Here is a 20,866-nt window from a genome sequence, read left to right on the forward strand (position 1 = left end):
AGGCTTTAAAAGCTCACTCTTGGGTATAGCTTTGGCAGTCTGTGTGCTGATTCCAGCAGGACAGGGAAATGTCAGTCAGATAGAGAGAGAGCTGTCAAAAGGATGTCTGTCATAATGGAGAGGCTGGACACTGGAGGGAATTGACTTGAATGTTACAGAGAGTCATGCTAAGTGCCTTAAGTTTCTAAACCCAGTCACTGCTCCTGAGGTGGAACTCTCTAACCTGCTACTATTGCATATGTGCAGCATTCAGGTCTGTGTGAGTTTTTGAAAATGGAGCTCATACAAGCAGAGCCAGCCTTCCATCATAGCTTGTCAGCTGGACTTATCTAAATATCAAACAATGACTAGTATAGGTGCAGCAGCAATTACCTACCAGATATCAAATCCTTACACTGAACATGTACTTGTGCTGACTGCCCTGTCAAACTTGGGCTTTTAACCACTAATGCTGTAGTGTGTGTGTGTGTGTGTATATATATATATATATATATATATATATATGATGAAGTGGAGGGGGAGGTAGTTTCCCCTTTCCCTCCTCCCCCAATCTAGGGAGGAGGGCAGGACCAGTGCTACCATTAAGACGAACTAGGCGGTTGCCTAGGGCGCCAAGATTTGGGGGTGCCAAAAAGCGGTGCCTCCAATTTTTTTTTTACAGCAGTTCCTCCCCTGGCGTGTGGTCACTGCTCCACTTCTCTCACCTCCCAGGCTTGCAGCACAAATCAGCTGTTTGGCGCCGCAAGCCTAGGAGGAAAATTAGAGCAGGGGCGACATGCTCGGGGAGGACATGGAGCAGAGGTGAGCTGGGGTGGGGAGGTGCTGTATGGCTCCCCGGGGGTGGGGAGCTGCTGCGGGGGGAGGCCTCAGAGGGGAGGTGGGGGGTGAGGAGCTGCTGCAGGGCTGGGGGTGGTGGTGGAAGGTGGAAGTTTTGCCTAGGGCACCAGCCCTGGAGGAGGGATAGCTCAGTGGTTTGAGCATTGGCTTGCTAAGCCCAGGGTTATGAGTTCAATCCTTGAGGGGGCCATTTAGGGATTTAGTGGGGGATTGGTCCTGCTTTGAGCAGGGGGTTGGATTAGATGACCTCCTGAGGTTCCTTCCAACCCTGATAGTCCATCTAAAGGATTTGTTTCTGAAGTAGCAGCTACCCAGAAATGTACTATACATATACAAATGTTGCACCTATCCAGTTCTAAAATCAGAACATGTGAATAAGTTATATGGGAACTAGGCTGTAAATAAGCCTGAATAAGGCACACATAGAGGGTAGCCTATTAGGAAGAGGAGACTTTTTTGAAAGTTACCAGACAATAGAATGCTGTACATTGTCTGAGTAACAATTTAAGGAAGATTTAGATGACTATGGACACATCTAAGGAATTCCTTGTGAAATGCTACCTTAAAAAGTGACCTTTGAATTGAATTTTGTCATTTTTTTTATATAGTAAGAGAATAGTATAACCTAATATTTATATAGAGCTTTGCATGTTCAAAACCCTGTCCAGATATTAGCTGATTAAGATACCCATCTCCGGCTGCATTAGAGGTTTTGTGAAAGTGCTGCTATCCCCATTTTACAGTTAGGGAAAGTGAGGTAGAACAGTGAAGTGATTTGCCCCTGGCCATGCAGTGAGGCAATGACATCACTAAAATAAGAGCTCAGGATATCTCAACTCCCATCTTGGCTCATTCTGAAGTCCCTTGGTGCCTTGGTTAGGCTGTATACAGTTCTTCAGTCATAGTTTAAATCCAGAAGGGACCATTATGGTCATCCCGTTTGACCTCCTGCATAACACAGACCTAAGACCCTCTCCCAGTAACTTCTGCATTAAGCCCATGCCATTAAATTGTCATGCTGTGCAGTTGGGTTGTGTAACTTTTATTCTTGAGCTGTTTCACTCAGTTAATTCACATTATAAAGTCAGGGTACCAAACAACTTCTGGGTCCTCCCCCCGTCACCTCACAAAACCTGATGATTTCTTTCTGCTGTGTGCTGTTTTGTCATATGCCATTGCTTATCTTCTTAATGCCAAATATATGATCCCTCTGTCACCTTCAGTTGTGGCTGCTAGATATCTGAACATCTACTGTTGCAAGGAAGAGAGATCGCATTTGATTAAAATGATACCAGAAGTCTCCTCTTATGTTTTTGCATATTAAAACACTTCATCCTTCTATTTTCCGTGCACAATTAAAAAATTCACTCTTATAGGATATCACCAAGATTAGGTTCTTTATAAACACCTGACTAGATAGTGTAAACCATGGAAATGAATAGGGTGTGTAGTACAGTAGCACTACACTAATATAAAAAGAAATTACATTTTAAAAACTGTTTTTAATTTTAGCTTCTGTGATTTTGAATATCTTTCAAACATGAACATTTCTTATCTCACAAGTGATGTGCTTTTCAACTTGCCAAACTGATTTTTATTCGTTCCTGCTGAAGTCATAGCTGAGGGCTCATTTCTTAAGTACTTTAACTTAAAAAGAAAGAGTAGGAGAGAAGGTATGATGGATTTGTTTCTAAGATCAGTGATTTCATTACTTAAGTGGATAGCGCCATCTGCTGGTACAGTAGAGCCATGCAAACAATAAGAAGCAATGAGAAACTCAATGGAATCTGGCTAAAAACTGCCTGCATTTCTTAAACAGCTGAAAAACAGCTGCTTGACCCATTGTTTTGTAAATGGGTCATAATGAGTTTCCTTGATAATTAAAATAAATCAGGTTTATGAAGGGAAAAGAAAATGTATTACAATAATTGATGAAGGGAATGATCAATTCATGGTTCCACTGGTATGTAACTCCCATGTGAAGCTTTTTCTTCCTCTTCTCAATTCTGAGTTGTCCCAGAAAGATAATATCATTGAGGCCAATGTATGTCATTGCTCATTTTAGCATGGGAGTGAAATCCTGATCCCACTGAAATTCATGGGAGTTTTGCCGTTGACATCAATGGGGCCAAGATTTCACCCTGGATTTTCAAAAAACTCCTAATGGAGTTATGCACCCAACTCCCACTGACTTTCAATGGTATTTTAGTTCCCAATTTGCTATGCATCACTTAGCCCTAGTACATTGTGAACTCTACTGTAATCCTAGTAAGAATGCACAGGTACGGCTGTGAACACCTAACATACAATACTTACAATGTTAATCAATCTTGGGCGGCTGGCTGGCTGACCCAAGAAGACTAGGGAAGGAGCAGAATAGAATTAGGGGCTTCGATTACAAATGGTCCTAATTACGTGGGCTGTGCAAGTAGAGAGGCTGCTTGCACCCCTTATGCCCGGCTCACAGCCTGTTGCACTTAAAGGCCAGTTACAGCTAAGTGAACTTCCCACTTCAGCAGCTCATTGGCCCAGATGGAAGACTTGTCTGAACGTATTTTCAGACAGAAAGTAGTGATGATAGAAAACAGCATGTATAAAGAGGGTATTGTTCTCCACCCTGCCCAGCAAACCATGCTGCCTGATCTTTAACACCAAAGAAAGTGGTAAAAACAACCCCCAAGCCAAATTATCCCTCTCATCCACCTGCTGAGAAATCAACTGGAAAAAACTTGTAGGACTATACAGGAAATGCCTTTTTTTTTTTTTAATGTACCGAGTCAGTAAGTAACACAGACTGTATTGTTAATTTGTAAGAGCACATAACCTGTTATAGTGCTCTTAAAAATTTAGAAGGCCTATCTCTTGAGAATTAGGTTTGCACAAGCAGTTATTTGAATAGTTTTACAATGTGTTTAAACTACAAGAACTGACATTATGTTTTGGTATTTGTTTTTCCTATTCTTTTACTGTTGAAGGTTGAAATCTATACTCAAATGATTAGTGGTCTTGTAAGAAATCTGAGGTTTTGGTCTTATTTACAAAGACTGAAGTCAAATGTCTTTGGGCTTTCAATCAGTGTAAAGTTAAACTGAGCAGTTTTAGTTTCTGAATCTGGTTTTTGTATATTTAGTTTTCAATTTAAATCAAGCTAGAGACATTCTTAACATAATAGAGTAAGTGGAAAGTTTCAGGAATATCACTTTTCAAAGTCTTAAGAAAAAAGAAGGCATAAATATGATCCTCAAAAATAAATAATACCAAAAAATGATCTTGTTACTGTGACTGTTTATATAACATTAGAGAAGATCAGACTTACTTTTGGTGGTTACAAAACTTCTCTGGTGAAAGCCACAGAAATGAATGTTTGTGAAATTGTTTAATCACTGCTAAATAACATCTACTAAAGCTCTTATTAGTAGATATCACAATGTGGTGTATTAGTCTTCCATGGAAAAGGGTCTATTTCCTCTGGTACCATTCAGATGTGAATATAACCAGAAGTGTTCTATTTCCACTTGACATTCTGAGAGTTCAGTCTCTGGTCTTTTCCTGCTGTTGTACTTCATCAGCTCATTGCTAGAAGACCATCATAAATACTAGAGAACACATTGACCAGGAGCTATAACTGTATAAAACTGAGAATTGGATATGGGCTAAGGAGAATTTGGGGGATGGTGAATGAGGGTCCATCAGACTCGGGGGGTAAAAACTGGAAGCACATGTCACTATTCTTCAAAATGCACAGCACGACTTGCATCTGTATCGTAGCTTCCAAAGGCCAGTCCACTGAGCTATGGAACTGAAGATGCTAAACTATAACACAATCATATTAACTTGTACACTAATAATGTTATGGCCTGCCTCTCAGCTTTATCCATAGAAAGACAAGTATTTTAGAGTTACATGTGAATAATTAACAGATAACATATTTCATTTCCATCTCTTTCTTCTGTGATCTTTAAACACTTGCACATTGATAGCTTCTCACTGAAATGATGATACTGTAATTCTGCAGTTTTCTATATTGCTTTTCATCCCTAAAGGTCTGGCAAGTTGATATAGACAAACTATACACAAGGACTACTTTACTTTGCTTTGTCAGTGAAATGCATCTGCATCTGTGGGGAAACGCATCAGTGGCTGAACAGCACTAAGCCGCACTGCACAACATTTTGGGACAGCAAGTAAGTGAAAATAAATATTATATTCCATTGAAACCACTGTAGAGTACTACAGTGGTTAGTAGCTGACTATCCAAGTAGCAATTCAGTAAAGGCACAAAGATTTACACCTCTGTCCTTACAATGTGTGCTGTATTGACCACAAGTGGACAGGAAGGTCCTGGCTTTGTCTTATCTGAAAGATGACACCTCGAACAGGACAGTGTCTCCTACCACCATGGCTAAGTATTGTCTGAGAGCTGATTCAACAATTTGGCAGGCAGTACTCACCATTCAAACCCTACTTTGTGCTTCACTCAGAAAGGAAGTCTGTCACCTAGGTAAGAAATCAGGTCAATCGTGCTTAGATTGTGGGAGGTGAGGAGCTCAGAGCCCAGGTGGAGTAGAAGCAGTAATTCAAAACTGCTCTCTCAAAATCTCTATATACTTCTACATAGGGATTTGTAACAGGGTGCTGGCTTAAGAGGCACTGAACCAGCCCCTGTTAGCTCAGAACCTGCTAGCATAGCTCCCATCAAGGGGAGCTGGCAGGGTGTGGCTCACTAAAGAAGCCTGAGAGCAATCATCTGTGTGCCTCCTGAGAGGAAGGCCTATAAAGCTAGCGGGAAGGAAGTAGGAGGGAGGAACTGAGAAGTGAGGACTGAGGGCCTGTTGTTCCCAGCTGCGGTAAGAGCAAGCTGTTCCTTCAGGGGCTGCCTGACTGGTATTGAACTCTATATAGCTGTGTATACGTGGTGGTGGGAAAATACTGGGAAATAAAAGGGCACTAGTGTGTGAAAGAGAGTGGTGTACAGCGAGCAATGAAGCACTTGTCTACAGGATTAAAAAGATTTTAATAACTCTGAACATATAGGTGCATTTTAAAAGGTATTTAAAACAACTCCTTAGATAACTAGACTACGGAGCACAATGCCCAGACAGATTGTACACTGAACAGGATGAGAATACTTCCTAAAACATTTATGGCCTGATTTCTTCAGAGATGATGAACACTCACAGTGCCCACTGCTGGCAGTGGTAGCAGCAGGTGCACATCATCTCTTGGCATCAGGCCATTAATAACATCATAATCGGGTAAAATGTGTATTAAAACAACACAGCGCAGGATCAGCTTTCAGAACAACTGTACGCTAACTTGCAGGGTTTTTTCATCCATTCATAAGTGAAAGTGTCTACTTGCCTTAGGGGTCTGAATGACAACCAGAAAATCTCTGATTCATCTCAGTAAAGTAGTTGAATGAAAACTAGGTATCATATGCTTTGTGCCCCGTTTCCCCCCCTCCCCCCGGGGTGGGGGGAAGGAATTCACCATTGTGGAAACTCCACTTCTGGCATTACAAGATGATTCACAACAGATGTGCACTTTAAAAAAAAAAAAAGTGCTCCAGGTGATGCTAAAATGATTAAAATACAAGTTTTGCTAGTTCTGAACCACCGTGGTTTTGTTCCTACTGAATAACTGGTCTTTGGGTTTGTGTTCTAGTTACTTTCCATGACAATTATTTACAGTAAGTCTAACATCATAACTGGAAGAACACTTATTGAATTACTCCTTTCAGTGGTTTACATTGGCTGTAAACTTTACTCTGTTTCCCAGCCCAATGCCTAAGCTCCCCTGGCTCATATCTTGGCCTTCATCTTGTTTCATAGATTCATAGATTCTAGGGTCAGAAGGGACCAATGTGATCATCTAGTCCGACCCCCTGCACAAAGCAGGCCACAGAACCCCACCCATCCAGTTCTATAACAAACCCCTACCCTATGCCTGAGTTATTGAAATCTTCAAATTGTGGTTTGAAGACCTCAAGATGCAGAGAATCCACCAGCAAGTGACCCATGCCCCACGCTGCAGGGGAAGACGAAAAACCTCCAGGGCTTCTGCCAGTCTGCCATGGAGGAATACTGTTGTCTCCTACTCTCTCCAAATTGTCTGCTGCTTTGGGCCACACTGATTCCTCCATCTTTGAACTATCCTGCAATGTAGCCCTGGCAAACCTTGCTTCATTAATCTTTCTGCCAGGATTACTTTCTGCCTCTTCTCAGCTGCTCTGAAGTTCTAAGGTTCCCTGACTCTCTGCCGTCTTTCCATCTGCTTCCCTTTTGCCCAAAAAGATTATTTCCCACTCACTTTAGGCCTCCCAAAGCTTCCAGCTCCTTTTACAGATACTTGGGATGGATGAATATAAGGAAAAAATGGAACATATCACTGAAAATGTGTGTTGATGGATAGGATCAGATCCTCCATGGATGTGGTTGACTAACCCCTTTAGCATAAAAAAGACAAGTTGCCAGATAATGTATTTAATATTACTTGAGCAGCTCTAATTGTCAGTGCTCATTGTCTGTCGCCAGAGCTTTCTAGGATGTTGGACTTTCACATATGACTGTGTGTAAAATAATCCTGTAGAATATCACTAAGGGAGGGGCAAGTTTGTTTAGATTGAGTTTAATATTCTTAGGGCTAGATCATGCTAATAACATTGAGGAGGACTAAGTAGTGGCGTGGGGCAGCACTGCTCCAGGGGGAGCACTAGGAGGCATTCTGCCCCACTTCCCATCTCCCAGGGAATCCCTGGTGTGCATGAGAACACACACACTGCTACACTTTAAGGACAGCAGCTGTGATGCACTGGGGTTCACCCAGACCAGTAAAGGGTTCGGTCATCACCTGTGTTCCAACTCTGGGCGCTCACAGCCCTGACTCCAACAGCCAGCATACAAGCATGCAGGTCTCAACCTGGCTTTCACCACAAAGAGTGACATCTTTCTGCAGTATCCATTCCCTCTCACTTGAACGCTCACACAACTGTATTAAGTTCTCTGCTCCTTTGAAAGAGACGGTATGCAACAGGCTTACTGAGTTGACAAGCCCACTACTTCAATCAAAGCACTGAGTTGGTTTATGGTAAAAGTAAAATAACTTTATTAAGAAATGGACATAGGTGTAAATGATATCAAGTATAAGAAATAAGGATAGAAATTGTTACAAACAAACCAAAAGTAAAAGAATACACGGCTAAAACTAAAGCTCAACCTAACAAATAGTCTTTCATTCCAAGAAGTTTTTCTCACATAGTAATTCTTCCAGCATGGCTGGCCTGTTCTTTAGCAAGGCCAAACACAATGGAGTCCTCAGGTAAAGGATAACTTAGAGGTTCTCTCCCCTTCTTTTTATAGTCCAGTAAGTTTTGAAATGTGGTCTTTGAAAAGTAAGACCAGATGGAACTTCTCTCTCTTCTGGTAGGATATAGATGCCATGCTATCTTCTTCCCTCACTTATTAGCTTAAGTGCTTTGTCTACCTTACATGTAAACTTACTTTCATTGTCTCTGCCTGATGGCCAGGGCGGTGAGATAAGCAAATACACATTCCTTTGTCTGGGAAGGACTGGGCTTATGCATTTGCTTGCCAAGCACATATCTATATCTCTCTATATAGAGATATAGATATAACTTTTTACACACCCCCTACATCAGTTGTGGGCAACCTGCAGCCCGCAGGCTACACGTGGCCCAACAGGATAATCCACTGGCGGGCCACCAGACCACTTGTTTACATTTGCACGGCCACCCACAGCTCCCATTGGCTGGAAACATTTGTATGGCCACTGGGAACTGTGGTCAGCCATGCAAATGTAAACAAATAGTTTGGTGGCCTGCTAGCGGGTTACCATGACGGGCCACATGCATGCGTATTTTGGGGACCTGTGTGTTAACAGCTTGTATATAATACCTTACATGACACCTTTTTAGATACAGATTATGCCAACAGTGTGTGAGCGTAGTGAGTGTGCCAGGCTGACACAGAGTAGTGAACCACCAATGGGCTTCTGTTGTTCCATGGCAAACCAGCTCTGATAGCTGATCAGAGGGTGAATGGGTGGTGCCATAATTGCACCTGCTTCCTTTGGGCCATTATGCTTTCTGAAGGGAACAGTTTGGAAGCAGCCCTTGTATTATCTAAGTCCAGTAGCTGCAATTAGACCCTTAAGTAGGCCATATATGGCTTTATTTCCCCTTACATTGAGCTGCTATATAATGGTGAGCCACAATCTAGTCCACTGGAATAAGACTACAAAACCTAGAAGCATTGATCATACTGAATCTGTTCTAATGCAATGATACAGTGAGTTTGTATAAATCAGAGAATTAAATGCAGTAAGGTGATAATTAAACCCCTTTCTTTTGGGGTTTATGTTGTCTGTACCCAATACCATATATTTCCAGTTCAAAAGTGTACGACTACCTTTTTCACAAGGGTGTTTGTGGCTATTGCCTAAGGTGTATCCGGCAGCCATCCTCCATGTGGAATGTGTGCAGGATTGGGCTGAATATATGAGTAGTCTGAATAGATTACAAATGGTTTAACTGTGAACCTATCAGGGTTGGGTAAAGGTTCTAGTATGTCATCCAAGTAGTGTGCTGTTTCTTCACAAGCTATTTAATGCTTTAGTGATGCTTGTAGGAGGCAGAAAACAACACTATCTTGTGGTATTATTTGCATTTCTAGGTGGTGGAACTATTGAGTGAATAACAGAATTTGTGGTGTTTCTACTCCATACGTGACTTATTGAGACAACAAAAGTCTAGAAAAAACGAAGGCAAGCACCAATATATCTGGGAGTTTGGCAGGTTGACATTCCTTTTGATAAAATATGGATTTTCAATATTTATATCTTTACAAATCCTCAAAGAATACTGATGTGGTCCATAAGATAAGAACTTGATAGATACAGCTCCTCTAGTTGGCAGTGTTGCATTGTTAATCGTTAAAAGATTGATGTTTTTGTTTCAGCTTCTTTGGAGCCTCCTAATGTGTTCAGGACAAAAACTTTAAACAAAAAACTACATGTAAATATTCACAAAGCTAAGGAAAAATGTTAAAAATGCATTTAAATAATGATTTTAGGGTTTTTTTGTCTTCATTTTTTTTGTGCATACAGTAATTTGAGGCAGGACAGGAGCAGAAACTCAGACCAGATTTTAGGGAAGAGAGCCAGGAAATTCAGCATCTATTTGGAAGAGCCTGAGAGCTCAGAAATATTCAATGAAACTTTCTGACTGCCACAAGAAATGAAAAGCGGCTGCATTCCCCTGCGGTCAAAGTGTCCTATTAAAGACTTCACAAGCAAGATTGCTCTCCAGAAACAGATTGGAATACTTTTCTGCAGCTGTGAAAGTGAGTCAACCAGGCATCTGTTGAAAGAGATGTCTGTTGCTGCAGTATTTTTATGATGATTTTCTGCAGTGACATCACTTTCTGCCTTAAAATGTAATACTATATAAATAAAAAACACTGTAAAGGGTAAGCATTTGGGTCTTGAGTACAGGCATTCGTTTACCTATTTATAACTAAGGGTCCATCCTAGAGCTTAACTCCCATGAGGCATTGACTCAGGAGGACATGAGCATTGGACTTAGCATTGGACTCCCTTTTAGCCCACTATTCTTCAACCAAACCTTCTTAAGGCTTGATCCTGCAAGCTGCTGAGAATGTATTTACCTTTAAGCACCCCCACTGATGTCAATAAGACAATTAATGTGCTTAAAGTGTGCTGGGTCAGGGTTAGATGGTGCAGGATCAAATGCTTAGTAAGCAGTTATGAATGCAGCACTCATGCTATGAGCTGAAGCTGCCTTTTTTGTCCTTGTTGGTGTTTGGCTGTTAAGAAGATGTTCTTAATGAGCACCCCTCATCAATCTAAAAACCTAAGGAGCTTTATTAAGGTCTAGATTCCAGGTCTCATTTAGAATTATCTCCATAATTCAACAATATGATAACTTCAGTGTGATACAGCCTTGAGGTCGCTGCATGGGCCTTGTTTCTGATATACAAAATTTAGAGTAAGTTTGAGTTCTTTCTGTACAATTCCATGAAGTAATCATTCATCATCAATCACTTATGCTATCATAAAGCATTTTTAACTCAAGCAGAGAAGGATAAAATATCAATGAATTTTGACTCTCTCTTCCTGAAAAGCTTGTTTTCACATAGTTATTCTCTATAATGTAGACTAAATGAAATTCAGAAAGCAATCTAGAAGAAAATGTTTCAAAACAGATTTTTTTCCCCACAGGTCTTAGAGGAGTCATGGTCTCTCTAATTATATGTCATGTGTCAGAAGCAAAACAAAGATATTAGTGTCTAAGTGAAGACAACACCATACTAAATGTAGGACACTTTAAAGATGGGAATATCCAGGAAAGTGGACACATTCACTGGCATCAATTTATTCTCGTGGTCTTCAAAATTCTGTGAAACAGAAAGATCAGACTCCAGCCTCTATTGCTTAAAACCTCACCTCTATAGTTACACTGAATCTAGGGTAAGAATAGAAAGTAATTTTTTTCTGCTTTTTTATACTGAAAACCAACATGCCTGACATAAAAGCCAATCCAGAATTAAAACTGGTTCTATCTGGCTACAACATTTAAAAAAAATTAAGTCAAGGACTAATAAGAGGCAGATAATAACCTAACCCAATGCTCAGCATTACCATAGGTGAGGCCTGGGGTCAGCCTGGGATGCACAAAGATGATCCATCAGCTATTGCACTGAAATCACTTGGACTTTCCTATTTCATTTCTAAATTACCTCCACAAATTGGGTGCTGCCTCAATACAGATGTTAGTAGTAACTTACGGCCTCAAAAACACAGGAGGAAGCTCTCTTTTTGAGCTTAATTGGACTGAGGTGATTTGAATAAGAGCATTGTAGATCAGCATTAGCAGGAAGAGTACTGTATAGTCAGTGAGGCTGGGCCTCCAAATTTAATTAGCCAGGATGTGGTTATCTCATGCGCAACTGCCCCACAAGTTGTCATTATAAATACATAAATTTTGTAAGTGGTCTGAACATGTGAAAAACACAGTGAAACTAGATGCTTTTGGCACCTACTCTGCAATACCCTGATACTATAATAATATTGGTCGATGAAGGGTTTCAACTTTTTTTTTAAAAGGTTAACTCACTGACTCTCTCTATCCTATATTAGTCTTAGACTAAAGAATATGCTTCATTGCTTTACATTCCTCTTGCATTTGAACAGAACATTTTCAGATTGCTCAAGCACTGTGAGATGACATCTTCATCGTTTAATCTGTCTCTGCTTCTCTTGGCAGCACAACACACAAAAGCCTCTTCCAATTAATTGCCATCTCTCTGTTTAGTAAAATATCAGCACATTAATAATGCCACATTTCTGGTTTTGAACACGATTCCAGGAAATACATCACAGATGTTTCTGTCAGGGAAGTGATGCTTTGGGAATGGCGGGATAACAATAGAGGATGTGATTTAGGGTGTTATCCCATCATATTACTGCTGATCGTCAAAGCTTTAACACCTAAGTATCACGAAGAGAGCTCAGACTTGGCAGGAGAGGTATAATAAGCACAAAAGTGAACAAGAGTTATAGTAGTCTCAAATGCAAACCCACTTCTGTTGGACTGGATACAGACCAATGGCTGAATTTTCTCATGTGTTGGGGACAGTTTACTCAAAGCTCCATATATTTCAACATATGGTTAAATAACATAACCACATTACTGATACATACATTAATCTTACTAAACTCCTAAATCTATGACACTGGTTAGAAATGACCAACAGGATACACCTGCTCTGGTAATTGTTGTTTCACGACCCTACTTGTAATAGCTTCCAGATAGCGCAAGAAGCATGCGCTCGGCTCTTCATAAATGGTTTTCCAGAATAGGGGATATTCTTGCAATGGAGCAAGTGAGACACCTCAGAAAATGACATTTATAGATTCAGGCTGAAAACTTGGCCGCTGTTCATTTATTATGATGAATATTCAGTTGTGATAGAGAAACCAGAATGTTTCTTCTTCCTTTCTCTGATGTTATGAAGGCTGCATCACTGTTTTATACAAATCTAGCTCTCTGCAATTGTAATGCATATTGCTTGAAAAGTTCTATCCTCCTGCCCTCCTTTTTTTTCCTCTTTTTTTTTTTTTTTTTTTTTTTTTTTTTTTTTTTTTTTTTGGATTAGGGTATGGGCCTACTGGCTGAGACAGTGGGTTCCGCCACAAATTTCTACACTGAGCTTGGGCAAATTATTGAACCTCCTCTGTTTTCTACAAAAGGAATGATTGCCATTTTGCAATCTAATAGGGATAGCAATGAGATTGTGAAAGCTTTTATAAAAGTGAAAACAAATATGGATCATTTTAAAACATTTGTCTTCTATATTTATATCAAGTACCTCTCCTAACCTTAAATTACCAAGAATCTGAATCTATTTTCCAGACCTTTCCCTCACATAAAAGGGTGAAATCCTGGCAACTGCCCCACTGACATCAACAGAGCCAGGATTTCACCCAAAGTAGTCATCTTTTTAGCACGTTGCCATTGCTCTATTTTGCTTAACAATCAGTTTACAACTGTAGTTTTTGTCCTGGAAAGCAGTTCCCTTATTGTGAGTCTCTGTGATGATACCAAGTCTGAGTATTTAAGTTCCAGAAGCCAGAGTCAATGTCTTGACTGCTTATCCACAAAGTTTCCTACTGATTCATGATCCCAAAACAAATAAACTTTGCTTCTGTTGGACCTATATTGCTGTTGGACATAATGAAGTTGATTTGTAAATCCTCTCCTATAATGCTTTTTCTATGGGACAGAAGCCTCTCTCTTATTATGACCTAGATGAGGTTTCCAGGACTGGGAAAATAAAGTTTTTGTTTCCTTGATCTTTGTATAAAATGATTCCCCTTTTCCTAGGTTACCAATATTCCCCCCCTTCACACATAAATATAGGCCTGCTAGTTTTCATTTGGCTTCAAGCAGTTTCCATGTAATCTGGGTTTTACTAATACACTCACTTGATGTCTTCAGAATGTAACTTTTTCTTAATTATTACTACCTACTTTGTTCCAGTGGCTCAGGGCTCCATTTTTTAAAGAAAACAGCTGAGGCTCTTGCTCCCAGAAGCTAGAAAGAGTTTCAGTTGTTGGTTAAGGTCTTCTCTTCACAATCTCTAAGAACCTCTCTAGTAAATTATTTTTTTCATAGACATGTTTTCCACTAAAATATGAATCCACATTGAAAAGTGACTGTACAAATAGCACCTTTTTAATGTTTATGTATATTCAGTTAGGCCAGAGATGTTCTTCTCTTTTCATACTCCTCTTTGCACTAAGGGTCCAAAAGAGTTATGGGAAAAGTGAGTGAGATTCTGGCAACAAATGTGCTTACTTTGGGCTTGTTTATACAGGCACAGCCAGTAAATTAATCTGAATTAACTAAAGGTGTGAATTTGAAGTGGATTAGTTTAAACTGTATTAGAATCATAGAATATCAGGGTTGGAAGGGACCTCAGGAGGTCATCTAGTCCAACCCTCTGCTTAAGGTGGGACCAATCCCCAACTAAATTTTGAAATGGCCCCCTCAAGGACTGAACTCACAACCCTGGGTTTAGCAGGGCAACGCTCAAACCACTGAGCTATTCTCCTTCCCCTTAACCCTGCTGTGAACATCCTTATTCAGAATTAAAGTGCCCTTAATTCAGTTTAGTTTAATTCACTTTGGAATTGAATTGAATTAACAAAATTAAGGCACTTTAATTTTGGGTATGTCTACAACACACACACACACACACATACGTACGTACGTACGTCTCTGAGCAAGAGTTAAGTGACTCAGGCTTGTGCTATGGGGCTAAAAATAGCAGTGTAGATGTTCCTGGTCAATCTGGAGCCTGTGCTCTGAGACCCACCTCCCTTTTTGGGTTTTGGAGCCAGGGCTCCAGCCAGAATGGGAGCATCTATTGTTGTGTATTTGGTTGTCACGCTTTTTGTTCCTATGGCAACTGAGTTAGATTATTAGGGGATAGCCCAACCAGCTTCGACCGGTTAGGCGAACTCTGTGTCTGTAAATAAATGGTAGTTTTGTTAGCTGTCTGCTGTGTGGCCTCAAGTGATTTCTTCCTAAACCGGCTGCCCCCAAGGATATAACAAGTGGCGACGATAGATGGGATTCCGATGCTGCTCCAGTAACAGAAGGAAGTAGAAGTCAAGGTAAAGAACAAACAAACAAAAAAAACTGCTTGTTTGCACTGACTGGGAAAGTGAAACTAAAAATCATGGCTACTCTGACCGGCCACTGGAACCTTTTGATGAGAATATAGTGCAATGGCATGTGTAAACTGAGCGTTTTGAGCTTTTTATTATTGCAAATGACGTTACAGAAGAGAAGAAGGTGCCAATATTCTTAAGTGTTGTAGGGGCTAAAACCTACTCCGTGCTACGCAGCTTACTACACCCTGTTAAGCCTGAGACTAAATCTTACAGTGACATTGTGGAAATCCTGGGGTCCCATTTTTCCCCAAAACCACTGGTAATTGCCGAAAGATATTGGTTCCACAAGAGACCAAAAAGAAGATGAAACAGTTGTACAGTTTGTAGCAATTTAAAAAAAGCTAGCAGAACACTGTGAATTTAAAGAGATGTTAAATGATACCCTGTGTGACAGGTTAGCGTGTGGCCTGCACAGTGAGAAGCGCCTACTGACAGAGGCTCACCTTACATTACAGAAGGCTGTTGATATTGCTGTCTCCATGGAACTGGCTACAAGGGAGACGCAATACATTGGTGCATCCCCTAGGGTGCAAAAAGTGTCACAAGAACCTACCCACAAAACTGTGCAGAGTCAGGAATGTTACCGCTGTGGTAAGCCAGGTCACCAGGCATCAGAATGCTGTGTAAGAACCTGGTGTGTCGACACTGTGGCAAAAAGGGACACATTGAGTGTGCCTGTAAACAAAAGAGAGGCCTGTGATCTGGCTGACAAAAAGAGGAACCCTGCATACTCTAGAGCAGACCCAGGATGATCCAGGTGACACCTCATTGCAAGAGGAAGTGCCACTGCATGTCTTGTCTTTGGCAGTGGACTCACATGAATACTGGGTAACCCCGTTGTTGGATGGCAAACCTATATGCATGGAACTGGACACCGGTGCAGCTGTCTCGCTGGTCTCCGAGACTGTGTATAAAGAAAAGCTACAGCATCTTCCGCTTAAGGCAACAAAAACTGTTCTGAAGACGTATATGGGAGAACCTGTGCCCATGTTGGGCACTATTGATGTTAAGGTGGAGCTCAATGGACAGGCTGCTAAATTGCTACTGTTTGTGGTGAGAGGTAACTACTCAGCCTTAATGGGTAGGTCTTGGCTTGGGAAGATTCAGCTGAACTGGGCAGAAATGCACCAGATGACTAAAGAAGAAACCAGTCTAACCCCTATACTAAGGAAACATGCTCCTGTTTTTGGAGAGGATTTGGGAAGTATGAAGGGACTCACTGTGACATTGAACATTAAACCTGACAGTCCACCAAAATATCTGAAAGCCTGAACTGTGCCATATGCCATCAGGCCAAAAGTTGAAGCAGACCTGGAGTACCTGGTCACCAATGGAGTCCTAATACCAGTTACCCATGGCCCATGGGCCACTCCTATCGTTTCAATAGTGAAGAAAGATGGCTCTCTCCAGATCTGCGGTGATTTTAAAGTCACTGTCAACCCAGTGTTGTGGGCAGAGCAATACCCGCTTCCTCGCATCAATGATCTTTTCGCAGGCCTGGCTAGGGGACAAAAGTTCAGTAAGATTGATCAGAGTCAAGCATATTTACAGATGCTCATTGATGAAAAGTCCCAAGAGCTGTTGACTATTGTAACTCATAAGGGGCTTTATCGATATTGTCGCCTACCCTTCGGAATAATGTCTGCTCCCGCCCTGTTCCAGAGGGCTGTGGACCAGATCTTGGGTGGCTTGTCAGGAGTTCAGTGCTATCTGGATGATATCCTGGTCCACTGGAAGGAAAGAAGAGGATCATGTAAAGAATTTAGAGGCTACCCTACAAAGACTAGAAGAGTATGGCCTACGAGTTCGCAAAGACAAGTGTGAATTCTTCAAGCCCTCTGTTGAATTTTTGGGACACATCATTGATTCTGCAGGTCTTCATAAGGCACCTGCAAAAGTCAAAGGTGTTGTGGAGGCTCCCCCACCTTGAAATGTAAGCCAGCTGCGCTCGTTTCTAGGACTGCTGAACTATTATGGAAAGTTCATCTCACAGTTAGCCACACTGCTAAAACCACTTCATGAGCTCTTGGGGCAGAACACGACCTGGAAGTGGACTGAAGCCTGTGATGTTGCATTTAACAAAGCTAAGGATGCATTGCTAAATTCTGAAGTTCTAATGCACTTTGATCCATCCTTACCCCTACAGTTGGCCTGTGATGCCTCCCCTTATGGAGTGGGAGCAGTCGTGTCACACATTATGCCTTTGGGAGAAGAGAGACCTATTGCTTTTGCTTCACGCACTCTAAGCAAAGCAGAAACTAACTATGCCCAAATCGAACGTGAGGTATTAGGAATTGTTTTTGGAATTCGGAAGTTTCATCAGTACCTGTTTGGGCAGAGGTTCACTCTTCTCACAGACTATCGACCTCTGACATCAATTTTTGGACCCTACACAGGCATTCCCCCATTAGCTGCTAGTCGTAACAATGCCCAGCACTGCATACTTTCAGCACACACATATGAAATCAGATATTGGAAATCCACTCTGAACGGCAATGCAGATGGCCTCTCAAGGTTGCCTTTGCCGGTCAAACATCAAGATAGTGCCCAAAAGGAAACCTACTCTGAACAGGTAGAGAATACACTCATCACTGCTACTCAGATAAAGAAGGCAACTCGCGTTAACCCAGTGTTGTCCCAAGTTATGGACCTGGAGATGCATGGAAAATCTCGACAAACCTCTCCGGTCTCACCCGACCTTGTTACTTACTTGTCCAGGAGAATGGAGTTATTGGTCCAATCTGGTTGGTTGTTGTGGGGGAGACGTGTCATTATTCCACCACTGAGATCACAGATGTTACAACAACTACATTCCGGTCACTGTGGAATAGTGCACATGAAGGAAATTGCACGAGGCTATTTTTGGTGGCCTGGATTGGACGGTGTTATTGAAGAGAAGGCAAAAGCTTGTATGTCATGTCAGGGTGTGAGGAATGCATCCCAGTGGGAACTCCTACACCCATGGGACTGGTCTGAAAACCCGTGGCAATGTATTCACATTGACTTCGCTGGCCCCCTTGAAGGAAGCATGTTCTTGGTGGCAGTAGATGCCCATTCTAAATGGCCAGATGTCTCTATAATGCAGTCCACTACTGCAGAGAGTACTATCCAAAAACTACAGCAACTCTTTAGTCGTTTCGGTCTGCCAAAACAACTTTTTGAGCAACAACGGACAGCAGTTCATCTCTCAGGAGTTTCAAAATTTTATGAAGGCAAATGGGATACACCACATCACATCAGGACCATATCATCCATCCACCAATGGATTAGCTGAAAGATTTGTGCAGACAATGAAATACGCTTTGAAATCAGCAAGGGGACAACACTCCATTCAAAAGCGTCTGGATACCTTCTTACTTTCCTACAGAAACACACCTCATGCTAAGACCCAGGCATCCCCGGCCTTTCTAATGATGGGGTGACAGCTGCGCACTTGCTTTGATCTGCTGAAACCTTCTGAACCCCGACAAATTGTGCAACATCAGCAGCAATATCAAGTCATCAGACGGGCACCCAGAGCAAAAGACCGAACCTTTAGCCCGGGACAGCCAGTTTTGGCTCAGAATTATACTTCTGGAGCTAATTGGGACCCTGCCACGATCATCACTCAAACCTATTTCCTACACAGTCTGGACTGCAGAGAATCTTACCTGGCGGTGACATATAGATCAGCTGTTGCCAGGTCATGCCAGTCCTCAGGACACATCTGCAGTTGAGTGGTCTGACTTCTCCTCTTCTGGTGAGACACCGAATCACCTGTTCCTGACTGTTCTCCTCCATTACTGCCGGTGGCTGAGATACCCCTTTGCCCAGCAAAAGCTGATACCACCTCCTCACCAGTTTGTGCTGTGGACCCTGAGCTCATGGTACTTTCGGGTGCGCCAACACCAGAAGTTCGCCGTAATCCACCTAGAGACAGAAGGCCGCCTCATCAGCTGGATCTTTAGCTGGGGCAAACCCACGGTTATGGGGCAAAATAATCCCCAGGTTTTAGCCGGGAATGGAGGCAGTCTACCCTCCTTCTCTAGTCTAGTGTGTGTTTTTTATTTAGGGGAGGTGTTCTTATTAGGGGGGAGGAATAGATTGTGTATTTGGTTGTCACGGTTTTTGTTCCTATGGCAACCGAGTTAGATTATTAGGGGATAGCCCAGCCAGCTTCGACCAGTTAGGCGAGCTCTGTGTCTGTAAATAAATGGTAGTTTTGTTAGCTGTCTGCTGTGTGGCCTCAAGTGATTTCTTCCTAAACCGGCTGCCCCCACGGATATAACATCTGTACTGATATTTTTAGCCCTGTAGCGCAATCCAAAGTAAATTTGACTTGGGCTCTGAGACTAGCTGACAGTCAGTCTCTCTCTCTCTCTCTCTCTCTCTCTTTCATTCCCCTCCTCCCCCCCAGTATAGACATACAATCTGGTCCATACAGAGTTTTAATGTGGTTTAAGTAATCCACTTCAAATTCACACCTTTAGTTCATTCAGATTCATTTTACTAGATATCTGTCCATAAACAAGACTTACGTTTCGGATTTAGAACCAAATTCTGCCCTCAGTTATACTTGTCCAACCCCACTGAAGACAGAAGGAGCCTATTACTTCCCCAGGTTATGTGGGAACAACTCTCACTGCAGTAAATGAGTGTTGCAGCCATATAACTGAGGGAATAGTTTGTCTTGCAGAATATTTTAGTGGTGATATGTGAGCCAGAATGATTGCAACTTGATTTTCAGATCGAGGTTGTGTTTACAGGGCTGACGGTTGGAGGAGTATGGGATATATTTTCACTTGTAAACTGAGCTAATGATGTACAGTGTACCATATGAGAGGCATAGAAAACTTGCACTTTACTTAGACATTCCCTGAGTGGGGCAGGGGAGGAAAGAAAAATTACTTAGGGTACGTCTACACTACGGGATTATTCCGATTTTACATAAACCGGTTTTATAAAACAGATTGTATAAAGTCGAGTGCACGCGGCCACACTAAGCACATTAATTCAGCGGTGTGTGTCCATGGTCTGAGGCTAGCATCGATTTCCGGAGTGTTGCACTGTGGGTAGCTATTCCATAGCTATCCCATAGTTCCCGCAGTCACCCCCGCCCCTTAGAATTCTGGGTTGAGAGCCCAGTGGCTGATAGGGCAAAAATCATTGTCACGGGTGGTTCTGGGTAAATGTCGTCAGTCATTTCTTTCTCCGGGAAAGCAACGGCAGACAATCATTTAGCGCCCTTTTTCCCTGGATTGCCCTGGCAGACGCCATAGCACGGCAACCATAGAGCCCGTTCAGCCTTTTTTTTTTCTTTTTCTTTTTCTTTTTTTTACAGTCACAGTATGTGTACTGGCGATACTCCAGTGCTACGCAGCAGCATTCATTTGCTTTTGCATGATAGCAGAGATGGTTACCAGTCGTTCTGTACTGTCTGCTGCCAGTGTAATTTGGCAATGAGATGATGGTTATCTGTGCTGTCTGCTGCTATCATGGGTGCCCCTGGCTGAGATTGGCTAGGGGCACAAAAGCAAAACTGAGAATGACTCTCTGAGTCAATCCCTCCTTTATGGTTTCTAAAAATAGTCAGTCTTACCTAGAATATAGGGCAAATGTACTAGAGAAGCAGTGTATCAGAGAGCACAGCTGCTCTGTGTCAGATCCCCCAGAAATGATGAGCTACATGCCATTCACGGGGGATGCCCCTGCAACAGCCCCACCCGTTGCTTCCCTCCTCCCCCAATCTTCCTGGGCTATCGTGGCAGTGTCC

The 20,866-nt window shown here is 42.0% G+C and overlaps 1 protein-coding gene across 2 annotated transcripts in view; it reads right to left on the reverse strand.

Moving 5' to 3' along the window:
• AGR3 (anterior gradient 3, protein disulphide isomerase family member) overlaps positions 1-18,799 on the reverse strand; it is a 42,609-nt gene extending 23,810 nt beyond the window's left edge. Inside the window, exons 1-2 of one of the 2 annotated variants that reach the window (XM_030549310.1) lie at positions 18,765-18,799; positions 1,971-2,085 (exon numbers count right to left, since the gene is read on the reverse strand). The gene's annotated coding sequence lies outside the window, so the exon portion shown is untranslated. Of the gene's footprint in view, positions 1-1,970; positions 2,089-18,764 lie in introns of both variants that reach the window. The other variant, XM_030549309.1, reaches the window with a different exon arrangement.
• Between the last annotated feature and the right edge of the window lie 2,067 nt (positions 18,800-20,866).

The sequence above is a fragment of the Gopherus evgoodei genome, chromosome 2 (genome assembly GCF_007399415.2).
Source record: "Gopherus evgoodei ecotype Sinaloan lineage chromosome 2, rGopEvg1_v1.p, whole genome shotgun sequence".
In the NCBI taxonomy this organism is placed as follows: domain Eukaryota; kingdom Metazoa; phylum Chordata; order Testudines; family Testudinidae; genus Gopherus; species Gopherus evgoodei.